The sequence below is a fragment of the Cuculus canorus genome, chromosome 16 (genome assembly GCF_017976375.1).
Source record: "Cuculus canorus isolate bCucCan1 chromosome 16, bCucCan1.pri, whole genome shotgun sequence".
NCBI lineage: Eukaryota > Metazoa > Chordata > Aves > Cuculiformes > Cuculidae > Cuculus > Cuculus canorus.
Window position 1 is genome coordinate 5,899,973 of NC_071416.1, and position 13,666 is coordinate 5,913,638.

Consider the following 13,666-nt stretch of genomic DNA (forward strand, 5'->3'; position numbering starts at 1 on the left):
TTCACAGCAGGTTTAAGTATGGTCATTGTCTACTTCCTTGCTATCAGCAAATACATCGGGAGACCTTGAAAGATCGCAAAAAGAAAAATCTCTCTAGGAATTAAAACTGTAGAGATGGAAGCATAAATGGAAGAGGTGAAAGGAAAAATGGGCCAGCACCTTCAGCTCGTGCACAGAGCTGCCAGCTCCTCCTACGACACTCGGCTCCCGCTGCAGCCTACCTACGCTCAGCCAGTTTCTGTTTTGACAAGCTGTCACCATGCGAGCATACGATGAAGCAGCAACCGCAAGCACACGTGCTCTGTACGCCTGCAGAACAAGGACTATATTTTTTTTACACTTCCACATTTTTAAGCTGCCAGCACAGCCCAAGACTGGCAGCTCCTTCTGGGCAGCCAATTATGGGGTCTGTTCAGTGTCCTTCAATCATTACCACTTCCTACCTACTTTTTTAATCCAGGAGAGTCAATTGGTTTCCAGAATCTGATTCAACCAGTGAGTAAGGTATGTATTGTAAAAGCACAAGAGAAAAAGCCTGTTCTTAGGGCTGGGTGAATTCTTTCCAGCGAATAGTGAACTTGCTCAAGAAAATAACGCAAGGGACCAAAACTAGCTGTGAAATTGGATTGAACACTGGATGAGAGTGGAGATGTTAGAAACTGGGTCTTTGAAAATGCTGGATGTGCTTTTTAAGAAACTTCACTTTTGAAATAGCTGGAGGTTTTTTAACCCTAAATTTTCATTATATTTTTAATTTGTACAAAAAAGAAAACTTGACACAGTGAATTTTGCCTGTATTAGAAAACAAACCAATTGTATTTCTATTCTAGCTCCAGACCTTCATATTGGCAACCAAATCAAACGCTTTGCTTTGCTGGCAAAAAGGAGGATGATGCGGATGCCTGCAGGCTCTCTCTGACGCGCTCACCCCTCCCTCTGCCCTGAAGATCTCCACCTTCTTCATTCCTGGGCTCTGGGCACCGCAAGAGCCTGCTGACGTGGTAGCTGGCCTTATCTCCCCAATCGCAATGCTCATACCCAAATTTGAACAGAAAATGAGTAGTCTTTTTTTTTGATCCTCTAGCTGTTAAGATGCATTTCAGCTCTTTACGCTGACTCACTGGTCTGGCATGGAGCCACTTTATTTATGCGACTCCCCTCATCATTACCATACGTGCCTCAGAACGCAGCTGTGCTTACAACATATTTTAAATAAACAGACAACTGAATTATGGACTTCAGAGACTGGGCCAAAGTTGCTCAGCTCTCCAGTGCCAAGGGCTAAGGCTCTGGCTGACAGACTTGTGCTTTGGAAAGCTTCCGCCACCCTGCAAAGCTCAGGGCTGCCAGGGTCTCTGGCTAGCGAGGATCTAAGTCTAGTCCTAGAGCAGTAACTAACTGTAAAGTCAGCTAAAAATTTCCCGATTCCTCCCATCCTGCACCTACGCCTCTGTGGATATAGTGAGGAGGAGGACACAGATTTACTTTCTTCTTACCAGCCTTGTTTTCCAGCTTTTTACACATACAAATGCACAAATAAGACAAGTTTGTACAGTGAAGGTGCATCTCCATGTGCCCTTTGGTGACTCTTAAACCACAGTTGCTGCCGTACTATGGGAATTCTGGACAGGGCTCCTTGGTAAGAGTAAGCCCCCACCTTAATCAGACTTTCATGCCCAAGATGCTCTCTCATGCTTATCTACAACTGCAAAGATCTAGGTTTATTAGCCATAAACAGACATCATCCCGTTCAAAGGAGCAAGTCAGATTTCAAACCAAAAAACATTTGTTGAGCTAGGAAGTTTCAATGAAACCCCACAGCTCGATGGTCAGAGCTGTCTCCCCGTTGTTTTGTTAGGGCTGGGGCCCTTTCCCAAGGAGACACAGGGCTGATGGTGATTAATCTTCCAAACTTTCTGAAACCTATTTCGCCATGGAAAAGGCAACCAATCCGAGACACAATATCCGACAGCAGCATGAGGAATCATCTCTGCTCTGCTCCCAGCCCATGCAAGGGTGAGTGTGGGCTCCCATTTGCCACTCCCTGGCCCAGGAGGCTTCTTGGATTCTCTCCCAGCTCCGATGACTGGCTTTGACTCTGGGCAAAGACTTATCTGCCTCTCTGTCCGTCTGTAAAATGGGCATGAGGCATACTTCAGGAATGGCGTTTGCTTTCGGCATCAGTCACAATGCTTGAAAAGCCTGACGTGAATGTTGCATTGCATTGGGGGTGCCTTTTAGTTTCTCCTAAAAAAAAAACGCTTTGGGGCTCCATCCCTCGCATTGATTTGCTCTGTGGCAAACAGGAACCTGCTGCCGGGCTCCGCTATTTACACTGAAAAAAGGGCAAAATGTTTTTTGACCCGGATATCCTCCCTAGACTTTCCAGCTCCAGCATAGGCAGCAGCATCCCGCATCTTGCACCCAGCCAGAAGTCAGAGCGATTCTTATCTGCAGCCGCAGGAAGGCCAAGGCGGGGCTGCAACTCTCCACTAAAACTTGAAGATCTCCAACATAAGAAGGATATGGAACGGTTGGAATGGGTCCAGAGGAGGGATATGAAGATCATCTGAGGGCTGGATCACCTCTGCTATGACAACAGGCTGAGAGAGTTGGGGTTGTTCAGCCTAGAGAAGAAAAGGCTGTGGGGAGACCTTAGAACAGCTTCTAGTACCTGAAGAGAAGCTACAAGAAATCTGGGGAGGGCTTTTTACAAGAGCATGGAGTGATGGGATGAGAGGGAATGACTTTAAATTGGAAGGGGAAAGATGTCAGGAAGAAATTCTTCACGATGAGGGTGGGAAGGCACTGGCACAGGTTGCCCAGAGAAGTCATGGAATCACAGAATGGTTTAGGTTTGAAGAGACCTTAAAGCTCATCCAGTTCCAACCCCCTGCCATGGGCAGGGACACCTCCCACTGGATCGGGTTGTTCAAAGCCTCATCCAGTCTGGCTTTGAACACCTCCAGGGAAGGGGCAGCTGCAAATTCTCTGGGCAACCTGTTCCAGTGCCTCACCACAGAATCATAGAATCACCAGGTTGGAAAGGACCCATTGGATCATCGAGTCCAACCATTCCTAACACTCCCTTAAACCATGTCCCCAAGCACTTCATCCACCCGTTCCTTAAGCACCTCCAGGGAAGGCGACTCGACCCCCTCCCTGGGCAGCTGTTCCAGTGCCCAATGACTCTTTCCGTGAAGAATTTTTTTCTGATATCCAGCCTGAACCTCCCCTGATGGAGCTTCAGGCCATTCCCTCTTGTCCTGTCCTCTGTCACTGGGGAGAAGAGCCCAGCTCCCTCCTCTCCACAACCTCCTTTCAGGTAGTTGTAGAGAGCAATAAGGTCTCCCCTCAGCCTCCTCTTCTCCAGGCTAAACAACCCCAGCTCTCTCAGCCGCTCCTCATAAGACTTGTTCTCCAGCCCCTCACCAGCTTTGTTGCTCTTCTCTGGACACGCTCCAGAGCCTCAACACCCTTCTTGTGGTGAGGGGTCCAGAACTGAACACAGTATTCGAAGTGCGGTCTCATCAGTGCCGAGTACAGAGGGAGAATCCCCTCCCTGGACCTGCTGGTGACCCCATTTCTGATCCAAGCCAAGATGCCGTTGGCCTTCTTGGCCCCCTGGGCACACTGCTGGCTCATGTTCAGTCGCTGTCAACCATTACCCCCAAGTCCTTCTCCTCCGTGCAGCTCTCCAGCCACTCTTCCCCCAGTCTGTAGTCTTTCCCCAGTCTCATGGTGAAGAAATTCCTCCTTATGTCCAGTCTAAATCTGCCCCTCTCCAGTTTATCCCCATTGCCCCTCGTCCTATCACTACAGGCCTTTGTACACAGCCCCTCCCCAGCTTTCCTGTGGCTCTGGCCGCCTCATCCCTGTTCCAGGCCGGGCTGGACGGGGCTTGGAGCCCCCTGACCCCGTGGGAGGTGTCCCTGCCCACGGCACGGGGCGGAACTGGATGGGCTTTGAGATCCCCTCCCACCCAAACCATTCCACAATTCTTTTTCTCTATCTCCCGATTTATTTCCTGACGTTAATCCCCCCCCCCCCCCCCCCCCGCCCAGGTGCGGAGCAGCCCCGGTTCGCCATCCCCGCGATGCTCGGCTCCTCCCCCGCGGCGCCTCCCCGGGGCGGGGCCGGGGCCGGAGCGGCGGTGAGTGCGGGATGCGGGGAGCCGCGCGCCGGGAGCGGGGCCGGGGCCGCCGGGTGAGTCCTGGTGGCCGTGGGTGCGTGGGAGCCGTGTGTCCCCGGGTCCATGAGTCCCTCAATCCATGGGTGCCTGTGTCCGTGTGTCTGCGAGTCCGTGAATCCGTGTGTGCCTGTGTCCGTGTGTCCATAACTCCGTATATACGTGGGTGTGAGTCCACGAGTCCCTGAATCCCTCTGTTCACGGGTGCCTGTATGTCTGCGAGTCCATGGATGTGTGAGTGCGTGAGTCCCTGAATACGTGTGTCCGTGGGTGCCTGTGTCTGTGTGTCCATGGGTGTGAGTACACGAGTCCCTGAATCCATGTGTCCATGGGTGCCTGTGTCCGTGTGTCCACAAGTCTGTGTGTCCATGGATGTGTGAGTCCACGAGTCCCTGAATCCATGTGTCCGTGGGTGCCTGTGTCTGTGTGTCCGCGAGTCTGTGTGTCCATAGGTGTGTGAGTGCATGAGTCCCTGTGTCTGTGTGTCCATGGGGGAGTCCACGAGTCCCTGAATCCATGTGTCCATGGGTGCCTGTGTCCACATGTCCATGAGTCTGTGTGTCCATGGATGTGTGAGTCCATGAGTCCTTGAATCCATGTGTCCGTGGATGCTTGTGTCTGTGAATCTCTGAATCCACGTGTCCATGGGTGCCTATGTCCGTGTGTCCATGATTCTGTGTATCCATGGATGTGCGAGTCCACAAGTCCCTGAATCCATGTGTGCCTGTGTCTGTGTGTCCACAAGTCCATGTGTCCATGGATGTGTGAGTGCATGAGTCCCTGAATCCGTGTGTCCCTGGGTGCCTGTGTCCATGGGTGCATGTGTCTGCGAGTCCCTGAATCTGTGTGTCCATGGGTGCCCGTGTCCGTGTGTCCACAATTTCGTGTGTCCATGGATGTGTGAGTCCATGTGTCTGCAAGTGTATGTGTCTGTGAGTCCATGGGTCTGTGGGTACATGAGTTCATGTGTCTACAAGTCTGCGGGTGAATGAGTCCGCAAGTCCCTGAGTCCTTGTGTCCTTGGGTGTCTGTGTGTCCGTGGGCGAGTCTGTGCATCTGTGGGTGCACGAGTCCATGAGTTCATGAGTCCACAAGTCCGTGTGTCCATGAGTGTGAGTCTGTGGGTCCATGCGTCTGTCGGTCTGTGAACCTGCGTCCCCAAGTACATGAGTCCCTGGGTGCATATGTCTGTGTGTCTGTGGGTGCTTGATTATGTGTGTCTGTACGTCTGTGGGTACATACGTCCATGAGTCCGTGTGTCCTTGGGTGTGTGAGTCCACGTGTCTGTGGTTGCAGGTGTCTGTGGGTTCTTGAGTCCATGAGTCCGTGTGTCCTTGGGTACATCAATCTGAGTGTCTGTGGTTGCATGTGTCCGTGGGTGCGTGAGGCCATGAGTGCACAGCTCAGTGAGTCCGTGTGTCTGCCAGTCCGTGTGTCTGTGTGTCCATGGGTCCCTGTATCTGTGAATTCCTTTGAGTGGGTCATTGTATCCCTGAATCCCTGTGTATTTGTGCATGAGTCCATGAGTGCATGAGTCCATGAGTGCGTGGCTCCGTGAGTCTGTGGGTCAGTGGGTCCGTACGTCTGTGTGCAAGTCTGTGTGTCCATGAATCCCTGTATCCATGGGTCTGTGTATTCCTGAGTCCCTGTATCTGTATATTTGTGGGTGCATGTGTCTGTGTCCGTGGGTCCCTGCTGTGACCAGAGTGGTGGCTGCAATCACAGCACGGAGTTTCAGTAACTCCAGCCCTGTGCAATCCTAGACTGGGCTGGAGACAAGCATTTAAGTAATAGTGTAGTCCGCTGCCTTGCTGGGTACCATCAGGCACCCAGCTCATCCACCCTGGAACTCTGGCTCGCCTTATCTTGGATGCAGTTGCCCTATTGGGGCAGTGTTGAAGTGCCCTTGTGTGGCATGGGTCGTTGTTTGAAACCCAAGGCACTGAAGAGGTGGGTTTCTTGTGTTTGTGAATGGGTTTTGCCTATTGCATGTAGAAATCTTGTCCCTTCTGGCACGATTTGGATGTGGAGGAAATGTACTGGGGACAGTGAAAATACAAGGAACCATAATTCCTGAAGTGGCATCAGGATTGCAGTTGCTGGTTTGTGTGTGAGGTGGTGAAGGTCTTTATGGGAGAGTCTCCTTCAGATGCTGGCAGACTGGGCGAACTTCACTCTGAACTTCAGCTCCAGGGTCTGAGGTATCTGCTGGGAGAGATGCTTTTGGTTTGCTCTGATAAGCCAACAAGTTCATGTTTATATCTTTGCTTACTTATTGTGTAAAGATCTTTTCTGCACTGTGATAACTTCTCCATGGGTAGGAGGATGTTTCAAGCTACAGCTGAGCAGCAGAGAAAGTGGCTTCTTGCGCGTCGTCAAGGAAAGTGGAAGGCTTACAAACCCAAGGCGGGGGGGAAACTTTGGTTTGAGCCCTCTTGTGTTCCTTAACAAATGCTTGGGGAACCTCAGGAGAAGCAGCTGCCTGGGCTGCCCTAGCTTTCACCTTGACCCAGCCTTCCTTGACCCGCGTGTCCTGTGCCGTGCCGTTACCATTAAGCGCTTTTTCACAGATAGGAGGGCTGAGTACTGTTGTGGCAGAAAGCAGAAGGGGGTTTTCTGGCTGGAATTGAGTTTAATCTGGAGGGGGTGTTCATTGTTAAAGATGTTGTCATGTGTTAAATCCTGAATGTGAAGAATACTTTTTCATTTATGTTTTCCCCTTCCTTGTTTTGTCTTTATGCTACGGGTTGGACCAAAAACTGTGAATGATACTGAAAATACTCTGATTACAATATTTTTAGGGGTTTGTTTCATGTTCTGAGAGCTCTCCTGAGATTTAAAAAGTGCTTCTCCTTCTGACTGGAAAGCATAAGAGACTATTTCCTAAGAAAAATAAGATTGAAAGTGTTGAACTTTAGATATATGTGGTGGATGTGATGAAACGCTGAGATACCGCGTCTTCTTTTTGCCATCAAAACCACGTGTCCAGGCTGCCCGTTTCTAACAATGTCTTCTTGTTGAGTCTGTCGTTGCTGAAAAAATGACTCTGTGTGAGCGTGCTGGTACCAATTGTACCAGCTCCTTGGTACTTTCTGCATCAATTCTGCAACCACTTTGTTGGAACCTTATTTTCCCTTGGTTTAATAATTTATAAAATGCCTGTTGCCTCCAGGCACCTTTCATCCAGTAAGAAGAAAAACATCAACCAGTGTTTACTGGTTATGGAGCCTGAGGTTGACAAATAATGAAGCTTTTGTGGATGAAGGCATGTCTTATTTTTTATCTTATATAAACTCACAAAAATACAGGGTTTGTGCTAAAAGTCATCTGGGAACGTTATTCCTTTCTTATCGCCATCCTTAAGGAAGTCTTTTGGCTGCTGGTGACAAAGTGGCTTTTAACTGTGACCTTCCTTAACCTGATTTTGGGTCTGCTTCTTCCTTTTGCTTTTACCTGTGTCTGACTCAAGTTTGGCAGCTCTTGAGTACTTAATGGTTGTGAATTAAGATAGCAAAATCATGTCCTACATCTTCACAGGCTTATCTTCTTTGGCGTGAAAGAGGTCAGTCTCTCTTTGGGCAATAACTTGCCCTCTCAAATCCTCTGCCAGATACTTATGAACCACTATCATTAACTGCATTTTGAATCACTCATTGAGCTGGAGGGGGAAAATTGGCCTGCAATTCATCTTGTATCCTTTGAAACTGCTAAATGATGATTCAGTGACCTTAGTGGGCAAATTATATCACCAGCTAATTGGTCTAAGAAGAAAAACTGGCCTGGTATCAAACAACCTGGCTGCTGCCATTCTTCACTCTGAAATCCTCAGCTGCACCAGGGTGATGCTTCTGGTTTCAAGTACTTACAGGGTCTTGTTGTGTTCTGGAAAGGGGACCTAGGGAGCTCTTTCTGTTAGCTGTATCTGTGCATGGTGTCCACTCCACACCTTCAGCGATTTTTGAGGGTATGGTCCCTTAAAGTATCAATATCTTAACATTTCAAGCTTGCCTTCACTCCCCACCTTCAGCAGGTTTTGAGAGTCTGGTCCCTTAAAGTATCAATATCTTAACACTTGAAGCTTGCCTTCACCTGTGAATAGCCCTCTCCTCTTCCTTCTCAGAGGGTAAATCCTCTAACGAGGGGTCTAATGTTTTTGGAGGACATGGGATCCCAGCAGAGCTGAGCTTAGGAAAAGAGGGGAAAGCATGATGTAGGGATGTCACTCATCAGCTTGTTGTCCCCGTCCCTGCTTTCACAGGAGCAACTTGCCTCTCCCCAAAGGCGCATGGCACCTGGGAAGGCGGGTCAGGATTAGTCCCTGCGTGGGCAAGGAGACATGCTGTACGGCTGGGCTGGGCTGGGCAGAGCAGGACAGTGTGCTCTGCTGGCGCTAACGGTCAGCCCGACCTCGCTGATGGTAGAAAATAATTCAGGGCTGTCGGCTTCTCTGCAAGGAGAGCTGTAATTGCAGGTGTAAAACATCCAGACATGGTGTGTTTAGCCCTCCTTGCTTAAAGAGCTGCAGGAGTGAGCTGGGATGTGTGAAAGGGGTCAGCTGTTGGCTCTTTGCGAGACTGTTAGTTGAGTTACACCACCTCCTAGGATGGCCTTGCCAGCTGGCTCATCCTTTAGGGAAGTTTAAAGAGGCTTATTGCAATCTTACTTGAAATCTGTCGTCTTCTATTAATCTACTTGTCTCTCCTCATCTCCTTTCCACGTGCTCCCTTGCTCATTCATCTCGACAGCACCATTCTGCCTGTGCTGTTGCAGGTCGACACCAGCTGTGCTACTCGCTAGAGTCTTGTTTAGGGCATGTCCATTGGTAGACTGTCACTTTTTGCTGTCCAACATGTTTTTTCTTCATGTATATAAAATAATTTTCTTTATATAGATATATAAAAATACGTTATATTTTATAAATTTTGTTTGAAGGTGTTGTTCCTAGAAGGACAGCAGAACCCAGGTGCTTTGGCTGGGGTGGAGGTGCAGGGTGGTGTCCAGCAGAAATCAGACTCCAGCTCTGAGTAAGCCAAAGCCCACACCTACACCAGATTCTGCTCAGCAATGGGCTTAGCGTGGAGCTCAGCTACCCTTGCCGCTATCAGCAGAATAAGGGGCTGGTAATTGTGGATGTCAGTCACCAACTGTCTGCACCTTTCCTTCCAAAGTCAGGATAGTTCCTACTTTGGGAGGTAGCGCTGCACTGGGTTCAAGTGCAGATGAAACACGGTGGTAAAAAAATGTCAGACTTTGAGAGGAGAGAGAAATGAATGCTATGACCAGAGTCTCGTGGTGAAGCAGGAAAGTATTCATTGGTGAGGACTGGTGGTACCGGACCAAGACTGAACTCAGCAGCACCCCTCGGCACTTCTGCTGGCTGATGCAAATAATTTTTTTCAGAGTAACGTGGTTCTTCCTCGTGGGCCTTTTCCTTGCAAGCCTCGCAGAGGGGTGTTGATACTGGGGATAACAGCACCGCAGGCACCGAATGGGGGGCAAAAATGAGTAGCTTGAGGAAGGCTAAGCCTTAATACCTATACAAAGCAAACAAATGGTATCATTTGACGTGGATTAGGTGAGCTGTAAGATCCATGGCTCTAGAGGTCCAGGTGGAAAATACAAAGCCTTTGACAAAGGTGGCTTGACTGCCCTTCCAGAGACAGCATCCACGGGCTGATGCCAGTCCTTGCGCTGCCAGGAGCTTCCTGTCTGCCTCCCCCTCACTTTTCGCAGGATGCTCTTTCTCCTGTACAACACGTTGTTTGCTATCCTTGAATGTTGTTAGCTGGCAGGGGAAAAGTTCAGTGTGTTTTTTTTCTGGAAGAATCAGCTGATTTCATCCCATGGGAAGTGGTTGAAAAGCAGGAGGCAGGTAAGTTGGCATTCCGACTTTATAGCCTTCCATAATTCCAGTAGGAGAAAAATAAACGGAGAAGTGCAGATGCTGGGTGCTTGTCTATGTTTGCATTTGAAAGCATTTGATAGGCTGTGATTAATGAAGCTAAATGGAAGCCTGATAAATGGTAAACTCAAATGAACCTCAAACAAAAATGGAGTTATAAGAAGGCTTTTGGTTCTATGCAAAGTGCAGATTGTGGGCTTTATCCAGTGCTGTTTGGCTTGTGGTGGGCAGAGCATGTTGCCTGGGCTGTCTCCCTGTCCATGTGTGTCCCTGGGCACTTGTTGCAGGAGTAGCTGCTGTGCCAGACGTGTCTGGGCAGACCCTCCTGCAGGAGGTTTGTTTCTTTCCTGGTTTCAGTTAATATAAAGTTTCCTAATTTCAGCTATCACATCTGCATCCTGGAGCCCACCATGTCCCCATAACCAGGCTCTAATTAAGGATGCTCTAAAAGGAGCAGGCCAGCTACCGTGGCTTTGCAGATCAGAACCATTGGCCTAATCTATTTTTAAACAGAACTAAACTAGAAAAAGGTACTGCCGCTCTAGAATAAGAAACCACCTGGGGAGTTAACCCAGAACAGTTGTTCTGCTTTGAATTCACACCCTATCTCACTTTAAAATAACTTTTCTTTTATGCAAGCTCTGTAAGCAGAGAATACAGGGCATGACTTAAGCAAGATCACCCAACAGAGCTGGAAAAGTATCTTATTCTTTTCTGTGTTGTCTCCTGGCAATCCACACATGCTCCTTAACTTAGGAATCCCTTTCCGTAATAAATCTGCCGTGTTTCTTGCTCGATCCCCTGCAGAGATCTGCAATCCTTCCCACCCCTACCTCTGTGGTTTTCTGTAACACTCTGCGTGCCAGCTCCCCACAAGCACCTCTGCTCTCCTCCCCTGTCATATGTCCTGCTTTTGTGCTGTTTGCACACAGAGATAGGAGCATCTTGAATGCTCATCCCCCAGAGGTCCATGGCAAGATTGCGCAGAGGTCTTTTCTTAGGCTGGATGGGACCTTATCACCATTCTGGATGAGTCAATGTGAGCACTAGATAAGAGGCAGCATCAGGTGCCTTTTTCTGAGCTGGAGCTGATAACCTGAGCTGGGCATAGGTGGCAGGCGTAAATTATTTGCAACGGCAGATCCAGGCGCTGCTCTCGTGCTGCTCTCGTCTTGCGTTCGCTGGGAGGAGGAGTGGGGATATTTGCATGATGTTTTGAGTTGTGCTGAGACACTCTGCTGTTACACTGCTCCTTTGGATTTGTCAAGCTCAAGTTAAATGTATATAATTTTAACATCTCATGATTCTTTGGGGGCTGAGTCATGTTTTTTGGCCTGAATGAATCATAGCTCTTGAACTCCATTGCTAAATTCATTATGCAACAATTACAGGGTTGGAAATGCCACCCTAAGTGCACACAAACAAGCTGGCAGCAATTTTCCCCTCCTTTTCTCTCACCCCATGTTGCCAAGTGACCTCCCTTGTGACTTTGCTTAGTAGCTCTTGCCTCCACTCTGTAGGCGAGGGGCTGCTGGACACCCTGCATCTTGATGCTTTGCCCTTGAGCTGGAAGGGGCAGGAGTTGCAGGTTGGGTATTTCTGGAAGAGAAGACAGGAGACAGCGTGGGAGGAAAGGTTAGAGATGCACAGCTTTGCTTTTTCTGTCCCAGCTGTTCCATGTGACCTTATGGTACAGTCATGGCACCGCTAACCATCTGTATGATAAAACCCCAAGTGCGAGGCATTGCTCTACAATGGCTCTGTGCAGCAATATCGGATGTTGGCAGCATTTCACAAGCATGACTTCTGCTTGTTCACTTGCTTAGCAGCTCAAAAGTCAAATACATGTCCGAGGAGAAAGGCCAAGGAAGATGCGAGCCCCATGCTGTCTGTGAAGTGTCCAGTAATGCCCACCATCGTTTTCTCTACTTTACGGTAATAAGCTGAGATTTGGGGATTTGTGCAGAGCTTGGCTTTTTATTACTGAGGTCTTGAGCAAGAGTTCATCTGGTATGTGGAATTAAGAGGGGCTTTGTGCTGGGTGGGCTTTGCTTGCTGACTTAACTCATCAAAGCAGCTGGTGGGAGCTGTGCTGTAGATTGGTCAGCGGGATGCAGAAGGACCATCACCATCTGCAGGATCAGATCAGATTTCTGGCTTTAAGCTGCCCCTGCTACCTGAATTTGACTTTCACTACCAGAACACTGATTTTTCTGCCACCCAAATAAAAATGCTTCTCAGAACAAATATTCAGCTGAGGTGCATAGTGGTTGTCAGGATGGGTACCTGTGCCTGGGGAGCCCTCCAGGAGGTCTCCCTTAAGAGCGGCCGTTTTTCCCAGCTGAGTTCTGGCCCTTAAAACCTGATATTTTTGGCAAGAGTCTCTCCCCTGGGTAGGTCTGGCTGTTTGCACATCCAGGCATGGCTGTACGTCAAGACAGCAGAGAAGGATGGCTGAACCCCGTGCTTATGGACAAGGTCCTGCTTGGTTCTCCCTGGCCCGTGGCAGTAGAGCCCTAGTGCTTGTGATCCCAGAAATGGCAGAAGCAAAGTAAGAACTAGATGGAGGAGGAGAGCAGTACCAGCAATTCTGGTACTGTGTTCATGGTCAAGTTAACCTCAAGTATCTGAAAATCATATTTCCAAACTGTGAAGTGGTAAATATTTGATGAAACTGAATGTCAGAACAACTGCATTGTCAGAGCAGCAAGTCAAGCCAATGTACCATCTCTGACCGTGGCCAAGAGTAGATGCAGAAAACATAAAGTAGGGCATTGATGGTGACGTGCGTGTTGATAACTGCGCCTAAAAATAAGGTACTTTAGAAACATAAAATCTGCCTCGCAAGCAAGGCAGTGACAAGCTGCTCCGAGTGTCTGATTTGAGACTGAAACTGGTGATGTTGGCACTGCAGAAAGCTGTGCTAATATTTTGTTAGCGTTTTGCTAGCAAAACATTTTGTTTCAATTTGGTGGTTTGCATCCAAGATAAGGCAAGTTACTCTGGAGCTGTGTTTGAGCAGAGGTGGAAGCAAGAGGCAATGGTGGGGCTGTGGGCGGAGATGCTTTTCCTCCGCCAAGCCTGTGCAGGGTTTCTGCTGATCTGTGTTTGAAGGAGCCTTTGTACTCTTGAAGTATTACAGTTCAGCTTTCTAGAAAGCGCACTTAAAAATACTTCTGCAGGCTTCAAGGGAAAACAGTTTTGTCTGCCCTGCGGCAATGGTATCTGGAGGTGCTCATCTTCGACACTATTGTGAATGGGCTGATACCGGTACCCTGGAGCAACTCCACGATGCTGTTTGTTGGGGTGTTGGAGGGACTGACCCACTGTGCTATAGGTTTCTTAGTGTCGGATCAGCAGCCTCAGAACCCCCTTCTTGCATGCTGTTGGCTGACCTTGACCTCCAAAAGCTCGGTGGACAGGAGGATGGCAGGGCAGCATGTGCGTGGTTTAGCAGAGGAGTCAGTCTTTGTGGAGTTCGCCGGGGCATAAGGCTGTGCCTCAGACGATAGATCCGGATGTTTGAGCCCCATGGAGCAAAATACCTTTCTCTCTAGCATGGGTAATTAATTTTT

The 13,666-nt window shown here is 48.9% G+C and overlaps 1 protein-coding gene across 3 annotated transcripts in view; it reads left to right on the forward strand.

The window, feature by feature from the left end:
* The first annotated feature begins 4,128 nt into the window (after positions 1–4,128).
* The window catches only part of PPP1R16B (protein phosphatase 1 regulatory subunit 16B), a 63,144-nt gene continuing 53,606 nt past the window's right edge, over positions 4,129–13,666 (forward strand). The window contains exon 1 of one of the 3 annotated variants that reach the window (XM_054081628.1): positions 4,129–4,206. The gene's annotated coding sequence lies outside the window, so the exon portion shown is untranslated. Of the gene's footprint in view, positions 4,207–4,232; positions 4,252–5,834; positions 6,140–13,666 lie in introns of those variants that run through there. The other 2 variants (XM_054081630.1, XM_054081629.1) reach the window with 2 other exon arrangements.